Genomic DNA, 14,338 nt, shown 5'->3' on the forward strand with positions numbered 1-14,338 from the left:
TCAAACTCACTGTTAATTAAAGCAGGAAGTGTAATTGTTTCTGTTAAGATAGTGTAGATAGGACCCCACATGAGATCTTTTCCTTGCTGTAGAGTGGATTAGGAAGAAAACAAACAAGCATGTTGGGAAAAGCAAAGATTGCTCATTATCAGCATTTCCTAGAAGACTGTTGGAGCAGATCATGAGACCCACAAGCATGTCAGAAGAAACCAGATGCATAAGTATTAGAAGTCATCTTCTTAGATGGTGGGACACTCACTGGACATGCAACAGATGTGTACTTGTTACCTTGCTTTCCCACAGAAAAAAAGTTAATTAAAAACAATCTAATGAAACTATCAAGTTCCAGTCCTTCTCCCTTCTCATGAGTGGCTTCTGAAGAGGCTGATTGTGAGTCCAGCCAGGCTGGACAAAGAGGGTCAGAGACTTTAACATCCCAACAAGTCAATGAACAAAAGCTGTCTGAGTGGTGAATACTTGACTAGCACAGCTAAAAAAAATCATTCAGGAGTGAGTTCAGCACTCACAGAGATTAGAAGATCCATAAGGAAGAGACACTGAGTATACCCCAACCATAAGACCTTGAGGTGGAACTTATCACCCCAAAAAGCACCAAAAGGACACTGTGCTGTGTTGGAGCTTTTAGCTCACAGCACCTTTCCTCCTGCCAGGTCCCTTCTGTCCCCTGCCTCCTGGAATGCTCTCTTTTGACAACAGGGCTGAAGTCTCAGCATGTGTCCAGCCTGCCTGCTGAAACAAGAGGAAACCTCCACAAAAGGAGGGGAAAGAAAGGAGGACAGGTAAGAGTAAGCTATCTAGGAGAGCTAAATAAGACCCAGTCAGTAGCTACTGAAAAGGAATGAGCACTGCACAGCAGTGAAACTGTGCTCAGCTTTTCTGACAGATGTTTCTGACAGATGTGTTCAATACCCCACGTTTCACTTCATTTGGCTTCCCTCTCATCGGTTAGCCAGTGATGTTGATTCATGCACACACAGCAGATGTGCACCCTTTGGTGTCTGATCGTGCTTTTTATCTATCCTCATGAGTCTAAGGCTGGACAGACCTTTGAGAACAGACACCAAAAGAAGGAGGCCACACCACAGCTGACCCATGAGCTGCCTTACCTTGAAATGCAACTCAGCCTAAATGACACTGGGCAGGGAAGGTAAAGCTGGCTTCTATAAGTAAAAGTAAGAGTATTTGCTTCTGCAAAAAGCAAATACTGTGGTGAATGCTCCAGCAGCAGTGCTATCAGGTGAGAAAACAAGGACTGCCCAAACATGGTAGAAAACATGAGATGAAATCTTTCATGTATTAGTTATCCTCTTTGAGTTGACATGGAAGGACAATCTATCTTTCTTCTCTGAACCCATCTTGAGCTGAGAAACAGAAGGAAAAAGACATCTTCCTTGAATAGAAGGAAGCATCTTTCCATTACAATGTGCACTTGCAGGCCAAGAAAGCCAACCTTATCCTGGGCCACATCAAGAGCAGTGTGGCACCAGGGCAAGGGAGGGGATTCTGCCCCTCTGCTCTGCTCTGGTAGATCCCATCTGGCTCTGGGGGCACCCAATGTAAGAAAGAACATGCACCTGTTGGAGCAAGTTCAGAGAAGGCCAAAGGTGATCAGACAGTGGAGCACTGCTCTTATGAGGGCAGGCTGAAAGAGTTGGGGTTGTTCAGTCTGGAGAAAAAAAGGTTCTGGGGAGACCTTGTCACACTTCTAAGTACTTAGAGAGGGTTACAAGAGAGCTGAAGAGGGACTTTTTACAGGGTCATGTAGTGGTAGGACAAGGGCTAATGTCTTTAAATTGAAAGAGGATACAAATAGATTAGATTCTAGGAATAAATTACTTTGAGGGTGGTGAGGCAGTGGAACAGCCTGTCCAGAGAAATAGTGGCTGCTCCATCCCTGGAGGTGTTCAAGGCCAGGTTGGATGGGGTTCTGGGCAGCCTGGTCTAGTGGAAGGTGTCCCTGCCCATGGCAGGGAGGTTGGAATGAGAAGAGCTTTAAGGTCCCTTCTAACACAAACCACTATGATTCTATGATCTTCTTTTAAGCACTATGATCTCACAAGAATTAGAACAATTGAATAAACACAGAGCCACAAAGTGAGCTTTTTAGAGCCTGCTTTTCAGAGCAGGATGGCACTTGAAGGCAAACCTCATGGAGTTCTGCAGACCTGACAGTGCAGCTATTCAAATGTAATGTGTGCTGTTGTTTATAATCTGCAGAGTGGCTGAGTAGTGTGGTATGTGTTGTGTTTGAATGCATTACATTGCACTGCTAACTGACTCTTAACATCTTTCTGATGAGTGGTCAGAAAATTATTTGTAAATGTTTACTATCAAAAATGCTGTCATGAGCTATTCTATAAGTTAAGTCAGTTGGGCTGAAGTAAGCACAAATCATCCCTATGATCAAAGCTTTTAAAGTTCAAATCTTTAATTAACTAGGAAGCTCTTGCTTTCACATCGATAATCAACTGTTATGCTGAGACCCTCAAGGAGCAGCAATCAGGCTTGAAATCATAGGCAATGTTTCTTTTTGTGTACATCCTGTACAGTGAGAAGATTTCAGCTTGACACGTGTGTGGCTTCGCACTTCAACGCTCACTACTTCAGTGTCACTCCACACCCTCTGTCTAGTTCCCTGTTCCAACAACCAGCCTGGTATCCTGCTTCATATGGCATCATGTCTTAGACCTGTCACCTCTTTCCACACATTGTGACATTTCCCTTCCTTCCCACAATGCTTTTGCACATGCCAGTGTTGTCTGCTTGACTGTATGAATTTGGAGAGACTGTAACAGGTGCTGATGTACGCCAAACTTCAGAAAATTTGTCTGTGCTCTTTTAACCCCATTAGGAGGTTTTCAGTGATGTGCAAGATGGCAGATCCTCAAAGTTATTAATCCTCTGACACCTACTGTGGTATTTAAGCTGCTAAAAACCAATAAGGACCAGAAGCATTATCCTTTTGCACTCCTATAAATCTTTTTGTATGCTTACTCATGATGTGGGCTTCCAGACTGTCCTAGACTCTCACCTTTTATAAATCAATTCCCTGCTGGTTTGCAGAACTAAAGACCTGAGTCAATGAATCAACAGCTTGTTTTTCTTAACCTAAAATTTCAGTTAGAATGAGGAGTCTACACAGACCCCTGCCTGAGTATTTTGTAAAGCTTTGAAATGTTAAATCAAAAGCCATTCTAAATTCAGCACTTCCCTTGGCTACTCTTTTCCTTTGAATGGAGCTGGGACAAAATATACAACATAGTCCTGCAGCAGGAAGTGTTTGTGGCTAGCAGCTGGATAAACCTCCACGAGCCACAAATTAGGGGCCCAGGGCCTGGAGCAGAGAGAACTATTTTGACTTTTGAACATAATCCAGCTTTGTTTTATCAACAACTATTTGTACAAAGTTCACAACTGAAGCAGCACAGGGATCAACAAAGTTCAACCACTGGTTTTATCCTGAGGCACTGACAGGCAAAGCAGGAGGTCCCAGCCTGAGAGCTTGGCCTTTCACAGGGGACTCCCCTGGGTGCTTTGTGTATGCCAGGTGAGTTGCCATGCTGGAGGGAGTCCATGCAAAGGCTGTTTGTGAGGGGACTCTGCCAGTCCTCCCCCAAACTGGTCCTGCACAGCAGCACAAACCCCAGAAATTTCCACAGCTGTGGGAGGTGAGGATGTGGTGACAACCTGCAGCTGCTCAGGGGAAAGCACATTGGAGGCCTCCAAATTGTGGAAGGCATGGAAAGAGCTGGGCTGAGAAATACAGGCTATCACTGGAGTCCTTGCAGTTCTGAAGTGGCATCCACATGAGGGCAAGCACACCTGTTAACCCTGGAAACGCTGGGGATGCCACTGGGAATGCCACTGAGACAGCGGGATCACTGTGTGTCAAATGTGATAGGGGCTTCTTTTTTGCTCATAACAGTGTCCTGAGATGTGAGATTCTTCTGGACCAGCACTCTCTGGAGACAGAAAGCTGACATTGTGCAAACTCCTCATGCCTCTCTCCACCCAAAGTCCTTATCAGATATGCCAGACCTGGCTGTTTCTGTGTTACGCTTCTCCTTTTGTGGCTTGGTCCGTGCAACTCAGTTCTCAGCTACATCATCCCCTGTTTTATTCAAACCTGGTCATATCTGCACAGCAGTGACATGACTTCGAATTTTGCTCCCATATATTTTAATTCTGAGCATAAATTGCCACAAACTATTGCCAGTCCTATCCTTCTTTTCCTTTTCCCTGCAAAACCAGGTTATGCTGCAGCAGAAAAGCATTCCACCGCAGTTTGAAGATCAACTTCTTGTCATAAAGGGAGTGATTGTGGTTGCAAGGCAGCTCCCAAGGCCCCGGTTCAGCAGTTTGTCTCTGATCAGCAAAACATTTAAGCACATGTTTACCTGCAGGCTGATGATTATATCCCCTAGACTTGCCAGAGCCATGCTTTTCTGTCTCTGGTTTATGTACCCCTAGAGACTCATGAACTACTTCTAAGGGGACCTGAAAGGTACTTGAGAAGAGCAAGCTTCTCACCAGGAGGCTTGTTTGCTACAGAGAAGGCCCAGACTCCTGCTCAGGGAATGAAAAGACCAAGGACAACTGCTTGAGAGCAGGACAGGTCTGACAGGGTCAGGCTGTGGGCTTTAACAAAGGGCTGAGATGCCACCACCTCTAGGCATGTCTTCATGGGATCTTGCAAACCAATGTCAACTTGCTCTGGAGCCAATCTGACTGGATGCCATCAGCTCCAGACTGAACATGGAGCAGTGGTGGTGAGCACAGGGCTGAGTCCGAGCTGAGACACTAAGATGAGGCACAGGCATTAACAAAAGCCTCCAGTGTGGGGCTTGTGTCAGCTGGTTTGGAGCAAAATCAGGGCATACATGTGTCTGCCTAAAAAATATCTTGTGGATACTTCCTTAGATTGAAAGCTGTGGAAAGTTTGGTGTGTCTTATCCTCTCCACCATCTGGACAGAAATGACATGAGCTGCCTGGCTTTTTCTGGGACAAGGCTGTGTCAGATTCATTTCTCACAAAGCTGATCATGAATAGGCACTTGATTTCAGCCCTGGGGGCATTGTGCCCATTTCTGCTCTTGCTTCATCCCCACCATGCAGCCACAGCAAAATAAAGAAGCCTGCAAGTGGTGAGTAACCTGGGCCCATCCAATCTTACAAAGTAAATGTCCCATGTCTGCCCTTTATCGATCCATCTGCAAATGTGCATATGAAAGTAGGGAATTCGTGCTGAGATTTACTAAAAATATATCTAACTCACCTTGTGTTTCAACTGGCCATTCAAATTACTTTCAGAAATCTATTATGTGCATTATCATTTTTATTTTCAGCACAAAGGGGATTTTTTTCCCAGCCAGTCAAGTTACTGTCTACTTTTATACAATAAATTGCTATAAATTAAGTTAGCAGCAATATAAACAGAAGTAATAGATCCCTGTCTCTGTAGTGGCAGCTGACAGCATTATGGAAATGTAGAATGTCTATTTCTGAGTTTATTCTAATGCTGATGAGTTTGCACTGATGTTCGTCTTTCTCATTTCTCATTTTATCACCTCTAATGCAGTGATTTCCCCCCTGCAAGCTTCTCTTTCCTGAGGCTTGATTTAGTCAAGTAAATCCTAAAGGCTAATTTAAAAATGAGCTGTAGAAAAATGCTTAGAGTTGGCATAGTAGGTACCACTTAGGCTTTTGTTTGAATAACAAAACTTTGCTTCAAAATAATAAAAGTTGCTGCAATTGAATACATTCAGTCCAATAAAAATACAATCCATTTTCCCCTTGAAATATACTCATAATAAAACAGAGCAAGTATTTTTGTTTTAAATCCATTTCAAAATTCCAACCCCTACTGAAGGACAGCATGGAGCAAGTGAAGGAGGAGGGAGAATGAGAAAGTAAAAATTTGTAGTCCAAAATGTGTATTTGGGTATGCAAACACATAAAATGGTCTCCTTTTCTTTTCTACTTACCTTTCCACAACTCTGGCTGTGGAAAGAAGGCCTCAAAAATGCATGGATTAGCACCAGTTTGGAGGATTCTTTCCACAACCAAATTGTAATAGGAACTTGTGGGAATACGAATTAAGCTCTTAACCTTGTGAGAGTTTCCAGATGCACCAGCCCCCAGTATCAATTTTAAAAAAGGAATCAGTACTTTTATAAATTACAGAGGAGGTGACCTTGGAAGAATCTCTATCCAAAATTACATTTGATGACCCTCAGTTTTGAAATCCCCATCTGCCTTTTTGCGGAGCACAGCAGCACTTTTTTGATTTTGTGAGAATTTGGTCAAAGTGGTCTTAAAATCTGTGACAATAGCCAAGAGCCATGTCCTTCCCAGTACATTTGAACACAGTTGCCTTGGTCCATTTCCAGACCTAAGACTCCATTGAAAAGAGCTATTTTATGAGGAGTAAAAGTGTGGGTTGGTTTTTGGTTGGGGGAAGGGAGTGGGGGAGGATCTGTTAAAAAAAGCAAGCCAGAAGAATCACAATAACCTTGCCTTCTTGCCCCTGCCCTAAAGTTCAGCTTGTTGTTGAAGCAGACAGGGAAGGAGCTATTGAGCCCACAAAGACCAAATTGTGATCACCAAGGAAAAGAAAACTTTCTCCTGGTTTTGACATTGACATCTGAAGGGATCCTGGAGACTGCTTAAGTTTGGTAAGATTTCTTTGGAAAGCAAGCAAAACAACACTGACACCACCAGGCAGGCTGTGTACCCATTCATCACACTGCTATAGAGCCTCAGAGTCTAATGGTTGTAGCTGGGGAACTGACTGGAATTATTCATTTTCCCAGGAAACTCCTGAATTGGGAAACTTGAGGATTGTTTAAGACCAAAATTATTCTGATTTTTAATTCTCCAGTGTATTTCTCTCCTCTTAGCACTTTGCTTTTAACATTTTGTTGAGGAAAGCCAACTGCAGCAGCGCAACAACAACAAACAGTGCCATGAACAAATTCCTGTTACCCAGTTTCATACCTGAGCCATGGAGTGAACCTCTGTTGGTTCCAGGGATATATTGCTCACAGCCAAAGCTAAGTTAGTTACCCTGCACTACCTTGGAAGCATATAACATATCATAACAACACAGCCATGAGCACATGTATATACCAGTGCCTGCAAGCTACAAATTGGGGCAATTTCAGAGAAAAACTGGGAATCTAAAGAAAAAATAGGGAATCATCCATTAAAACCCAGCCTTTGTGAAGGCATCAAATGGAGAACACAAATATCTTGCTGAGGAAGAGGCAAGTATTTTCTCAGTAGGTATAGCTGCCCTTGCATACCCTGCAAAGCTGAGAACTGGGTACAAGGAGCACCCCCGAGCACAAGCTGAGACCAGGAGTTCAGGGCAACAGGAGCCCAGAAATGGCACTGCTGCCATCTAGTGATTTTATAACTGTTTGAGCTTGAGGGAAGATGCTGTAAGTCTTGGCAGGCAGCACTAGCTTAGCAGTGCAGAATAATACAGACATAAACTGTGAACTTACCTGTGGTAAAGAGAGGAACACAGTGAAAAATACAGTGCTGGATGTCTTCAGCACATAATGAACATAAGGTTGTGTAGATCCATGTTCAGCCCAAAAGATAGTGCTGAGACATGACTGCTAGCAGTGACCAGAGCAGGAACTTTTAAGAAATTATGCATTTGACATTTATGTGATCATTTGTCTCCCATAAGCATTTCTTGACAGGTTCTCAGAATCCAAATTCGCCTTCTGTTCTAGAATATGACAGGGCTCTGCTTTCCAGAATGGAAGAGTTTAAATAAAAAGTGTATTTTCAACTACAGTAATTACACTAGAATTAACGCAGAAATTTCCAGCCTTATTTAAAATTGTGCTCCTGTACTCCAAGAAACCTGAAAGCAGGGATTTCCACTGCCTCCTTTTGTCATAGCACAAAGCTTCATTTTACCAGTCCTCTAAGCTGTCCTTTCTCCTCATTTCACAAAAATTCTCAGTGATTAGTGGTCACATCTTCTTCTGCACTCTACCTTACATAGTGTACATTTTCCATCCCTTCTCCATCTTTTCACTGATGTTTCAATCTCTCTTTATATGGGAGTTTTTCCATGCATAGTCTCATCCCATTGGTCTGACTAAAACAATCTTCTCCTCCTTTGGAGTAGATCTAAATTGAACTGAAAACTCCTGCTGAAGACATAGCACCAATTTGCATAATAGCACTGCAATATCCCACACACCATACTTGGTGCATTTTGCTTCTCTTTAGCCACTAATTTTGTCCAAGCATAGAAGTATTCATTTGTTGAATGTGCTGAAAATATGCAAATGCACTTAATAGAAATGGAAGAATGTCAGTTACTTTTCTCCTTCTTAGATCTTAGACAGTGTCCTCATCCTCCCACCTATCAGAGCTTGTAATTTACCAGTGCTGTTTCCAGGACAAATGTGTCTAAAGAGTCCTAAATTTTAGCTCAGTAATAGGATTGCTAAATCCAAATATAGAATGATCCAAATAAATATATAGTGGTTTTGGCCCAGCCTCACTTATTTTACTAGAACACTGCTGTGGGGGTGTTTTGAGCTGTGCTAATTTGCAAATTTCTTGGTAATAATCATCTTTTCTTCAGATCCCTTCAACTGGAAACTAATGCATTTCAAGGAGGAAAATGTAAAGAAAACAGCAACAACTGAAATAGACTCAGTGGGGAAGGTTTTCAGATTCGGTTTTTATTTGGTCATTTATTTCTTCAGAAAAAGCAAGCAGCTCAAATAAATAAAAAAGAAAACTCCTTGCTTATGAAATCTAGCAGACAATAGAATGCTCTTGAGTGATGTGGTAAACACTTCAGGTAAATTACCTGAGACATTTAACTGTGAATTGAATCCAGGACTGTAAAACATCCCATTTTTTCTGTGCTCCAAGTGCTTCGCCAATACTCAATAGCCTTCCCTGGCTGGTACTGTTAAGAAAAGAAATGAGTTATGATTGGGATATACACTGATATAATCTCTCTACTTCTCTCTATGTAAGTACACTGTTACATCCTGCATATGAACAAACAACAGGTTTTGTGTTGTGTTTTTTTTACATTCCCCCATTCTGAAATCATGACTGAAACCCACCAAACTCTTCCCTAGGTCTCTCACCAAAATAAATGAGGGGCACACAGGCCCATGTGCCTTATTTAGGACCAGCACTTCTTAGGAGAACAATTTATCCCCCTTGTGTACAAGTGATCAGTACACAGCCCAGGCACATGATAAGGATTTGATAATCACTGGGAGGCTGGTCAAAACTGCTTCTCAGACTGTCACAGCTTCAGCATCCCCAGACAATATTGAAGATCCTCAGCTTCCATCTGGAGAGCAATTGATGAAAGAAAAGAAGAAATTTCAAAATGTTGTTGCATGGTGCAGTGAGCAACGAGCTGAAGGAGCTTCCATGCTGATTCATCTTGAAGCACCTTAACTTCTTCTGAAGGTTTCTGATGTGCATTACAAAGAAAATGTTCTCATTTCAAGTTTATCCCATGTTTGTACTTACGCTTCAGACCAATACTGTCTTCACACAAAAATTTTAAGCTCAGCTTTATGACTCTTCTGGATGCTTGGTGCAAAGCACAGCTAAAATTCATTTTATAGAGGCCTTTCATTCCTCTGTTTTTCCCAGCATGAGCTCAGCCACAGCCTAGAGTGTAGAATTGCCCATTAGATAGTTCTCTTGTACCAGGTTGTGATGCCACAGGTCATTATTTTTAGGTTCTCCTGTAACCCAGAAAATGAGCTTGATTTAATTTTATTTCAGATTGTGTCACAGTGAGAGGTGAGACTTCTTTAAGCAAGTCTGCAAACAAACAGTAGTGCAATCACAAAAAACAGTCACTGTATCCCTGACCAGCTATATTTAGCTCCATACCAAGGGCTAACTGCTTTTACATATTTGGGGAAAGAGGGGTTGATGTCTCCATGCAGTACAGTTTTTCTTTCCTTTGAGTGACATATTCCATTTGCAAAATGAGAATGACTGCAGGTACGACAGCTCTCTATAAATACTTCTGAGCAAAAACAGGAACAAAAGACAATAATTATATTAGCTAAAATGTTGGCACAAGGACAAATGAATGCAAGCTAACCATGTATACATTTAACCTGGCAATTAGGAGATGGTTCCTAACCATCAGACAAAAGAGACTCTGTCTCCCAGTGAGCATTGTGGGGGAATGAGACTTGATTACTTTAAAGATAAAGATTGGTCAGTTTACAATAAGGGATTGAATGACAGTGGGCCTACAATAGCAGAGAACAGCACTTGATGAACCAGATCATGCTGTCTTACCCAGTGACCCTGAAAGCACTGAAAATTACCTGCTATGTAAAACACGTAAAATGTCCTGCAACACCCCCAACTTCTCCCAACACGTACCACTCTGCAATTCATAACTTTTTGTTATTCCTCAGCTCTCATCACATCAGTACATTTCCTTGCCTTTACTGTGACTCCAGCCTTGGTGAGTCTGGAGCCCTTTCCACATGTTGTCTCTTGCCCATATTGTTGCAGCAGCTCCATAGACCATGGCACGCTACAGTCACAAGCTTGGCATTACCTCAGCTGGCATCTCAAGAATTTTGCAGGCAGCACTATCCTGTTGCCAGCCTCTGCAAACTCCACTGCCACTTTTGAGCTGTTCAGGTAATGGTGAAATCTCCTGCTTTTCCCAAAAGTTCTAATCTCCAGCAATGGCATCTGTAGCCAGAAGCAGAGGCAATATGCAGGAATGGTCCACAGAAATTGCCATGAGCCATCTACATTATCTGGAGAGAAATATTGGTAATATGGTAATTTCTGCTACCCAATATAGGACAGATGTCAACGCTCTTGATCTGTCATAAACAGAAAGCTGCAGGAATTAAGCATCCCAGAGTTACAGGCTTTTTTCCCTAAGGTAAAGGATCATGCTACAATGTCTAAAAAGAGAAGAGTAGGTCAGTCAGACCTGTACAGAAGAGGGCTATAATGGAATCAAGGTATGAGAGGAGGAATTTAAATAAATTAACAGATTCAAGGAAAAAAATGAAAATGCAAACCAAGAATACAGATAGAGCTGAATGCCTGCTGTTTTATGGGACCAGGGCTGTGAGCAGACACCAGCAAGATCTCCAGGGAACAGGCATGGAGGACAACCTCAGTGCTGAAAGCAATGCAGTAAGCCTTGCATGGCTCTGTGAAACTCAGATTAAACCAATTCTACCTCCCTGGTAGGTGATGAGAAGGGAGACAGCAAAATCAGACAAAAGAGGCAAATTCAGTGCTGACAGATTTGCCTGCATTTAGCCTTTCCATTTTGTGTATCAGCCCGGTATAGTTCTTTCCCCTTTGCTTAACCACTTCCAGCAACAGGCTCTTCCTCTCCAGACCCCACAAATCCTACTGCAGTTCACTGTACTTCTTCCCTTCCAGATGGACACTGACCTCCCATCTCACCTTAGCTCTCTCAGCAAGCATACAGAGGGTGCAGCACGAGGAGCAGGGGAGAAGGTGTGTCCCCACTGTGACAGATGCTGTGGGAACATTCAGGCTGCTGTACTGACATTACAAATGAATGCACACACCTTTGTGGTTTCATTAATGACTGTACTGAAAGATGAAGAGGCATGAAAATGAATGCATCCTGCAAAAAAAGCAAAGACAAATGGGAAATAATTTAAATAAAGCCCCAACACCAAAACAATGCACATAACAAATATTTTGAAGGTTTGATTCTCTAAGGAAACATGTCCTTGTATCCAAGGAGAAGTCACCAGCATTGCTTATAAATAAGACTAAGGAAATTATGTGGGTGAGGCAATTGGCAAGCAAGCAAGGTTCATTACACCTAAAGTCATGTGACATCGTGGTCACTTGCTCCAGTTTCCTGTTTAAGGGCAGCTTGGTAGCTGGTAACAGCTATAACACACAAGTGCTGTACTGTGCACAGAGAAAAGCAACACTGACTGCAAAACAAGCAGCGAGAATAATAAGTGCCACAAGAGTAGCACTGCCTGTGTGCTGCTTTTCTTCGATAGGTGGAGAGAAGAGGTTTTAAACGAGGTCCCATTTCAGTTAATGCCAAATCATCTCAGAATCTAGGGAAAAAATACGAGAAACTGAAAGGAGTGAAAAGAGATTTCTGAGTTGCAAAACTATGACAGGTAAAATGGATAATTGTTCACACAGCTGAGTGCTGAATTTAATTCAGTACATAACTTGGTTGTAAGCTCGTGCTCATGTTATTATTCATTCCTCTTACACTCATTGCACTTGAGACACCACAAAACTAAGTAATAAAACACAATGAAACAAAAGAGGGCTAGTAAATCTAGCAGCTTGGACTGTTGTTCAGTCAGGAGAAAATAAGCAGACAAGGATGCACGGTGGAAATAAAGTGAGGAAAGCAAGGCCAGATTGGGTGACTTCATGGGCAGTAAGTCCTTAGTACATAACTAATATTGCATTAAGCATAGGGAACAATACACACATCCTAAAATGTTCTGCACTGCCAAGAGCATTTTATACAATACGTAACTCACAGCCAAGAGGACACCTGAGGGAACATACCACGCACCCTTTTGCCATTTCTTTCCCAGGGATGTAGGCAAAAGAATGCAAGATGCTCTGAGCAAAAGGAATAAGCAATATTCTCACAACAGTCTGAGACTGACTGAAGTTGCACTTCAGGTCTTAAAAGCTATAGGGACTGTTTGATTTTCTGATTCCCTCGCTACGACCTCCTATATTCCAGAGTACAAAGAAACAATTCTGTCAAGTGTTAAGAATTTGAAGGGGTTGTGACTCTCTTAAATTTGCTATCAGCATTCTGACATTTTCCCCACCTGACCTGTTTAATCTAGGTGTATACTCTAAAGAGATTCCTGGATTTTCTAGAAAAGCAAAAGGCTAAGCTGTCTGAAAGCACCCAATAAATGCCAATGTTTTGTGCTGGCTGGTTCCCTTTATGAACTCTGAAGAATGGGAATGATTGAAATGAATTTTTCTGAGCATTTCTTCGCTGATGAAAAGTGCAGTAGAAGGGACTATATGTTATTGTTGCTACTATTACAATTCCTATTATTATTACTATTATGTTTGTTCTGTGGGAGGAAATAAACTTGGATGGATCTCAGCAAGAGAAGTCTGAATGATTGCTACTTCAGTGGCTTTATGTGCAAGTATCCTGCTAGATGTTCATTTTTGCAAATTCACCTGCAAATTCATTCTCTCTCATACACACACAGTCCCTGACACAATCAAATACCTATGAACCATCCAGCACTTAAAACATTAAACTGCAGGGGAGCTCAAATGCTTTTTCTTTCTAGGGTGCAGAATATTAAACATACCATCCCCACGCATTTACTAGCTATCATTACCAAATGCTTGCTATCATCAAATACCAGGATAATTTAAGCTTTCAATTTTCAAAGCAATCTGAATCCCTGTTTCTTTGGGCTGCACATAGCCTCTCCCATCCATGCTCAATGCTTCTTCTGACTTGCTCCCATTCTGCCTCCACCTGACCCATAGGCCAGGAGCTCCCAGGAGTTGATTGATGTTTCTGTTACGTCCACAGATGTTTTTGTACAGCTTGTAATAAGAGCAAGAAAGCAGCAGACTATAAAAACACGGGAACGGTGATTTTCTTGTGCTGTGCACTGTCAAATGGGGTATCCACCACTGGGACCCCTAGAAACATCACCAATAAGCAGAAGCAAAGGAGTAGGTCACGTCAGGTTCAGCTCTGGCAAGATCCTGGTCATAAATTTGCAAAGGCAGTCGTCCACCTTGGTGATTCCTCTCTCTGGAGGGCAAGGAGTGATTTTGGCTTCCCCAGCAGCACACGTGTACATGCATGAGAACATCAGCACAGGCTTTGTGCTCAGCCTGGGGGCTGGCCCTGTTGTGTTACAGCTGAGGCACTTGCAGACACTGATCTGGGTGTACAGACTGTACCCCTCACTTCGGATCAAACTACACTCCCACACAGCAAAACAGGCATAGGCCTCTATTCTCTTCCGATTCCTCTAGGCCCTGCTGGGCTGCAAATAATTACCGTCATCACTCTGTACTCGTTAGGACACAAAAGCGTCAGCAGGACCAGCAGGCGGATCGGCAGGGGCTGGGAATGGCCTGTCTGTGACGGGCCGGGTCTGACCGCGGGCACGGCTGGGAACGGCAGCCTGCAGACGGCGTGTGACTGTGAGCAGCCTCTGCCGAAGAGTCCCGGGGGGATCTGCCGGCACCTGAACAGAGCGGCAGCTCTTGCATCAGCGCAGATTATGAGATTTGAGGTGAG

General features: G+C 42.8%; 1 long non-coding RNA gene across 1 annotated transcript; it reads right to left on the reverse strand.

The window, feature by feature from the left end:
* Nucleotides 1-8,715: 8,715 nt before the first annotated feature.
* Nucleotides 8,716-11,864, reverse strand: LOC137475031 (uncharacterized). Its single transcript, XR_010999652.1, has 3 exons — nucleotides 11,491-11,864; nucleotides 10,613-10,820; nucleotides 8,716-9,773 (listed from the first exon to the last, which is right to left on the reverse strand). It is a non-coding gene; the product is annotated as an uncharacterized lncRNA (long non-coding RNA).
* Between the last annotated feature and the right edge of the window lie 2,474 nt (nucleotides 11,865-14,338).

This window comes from Anomalospiza imberbis, chromosome 5 (genome assembly GCF_031753505.1).
Source record: "Anomalospiza imberbis isolate Cuckoo-Finch-1a 21T00152 chromosome 5, ASM3175350v1, whole genome shotgun sequence".
Classification (NCBI taxonomy): domain Eukaryota; kingdom Metazoa; phylum Chordata; class Aves; order Passeriformes; family Viduidae; genus Anomalospiza; species Anomalospiza imberbis.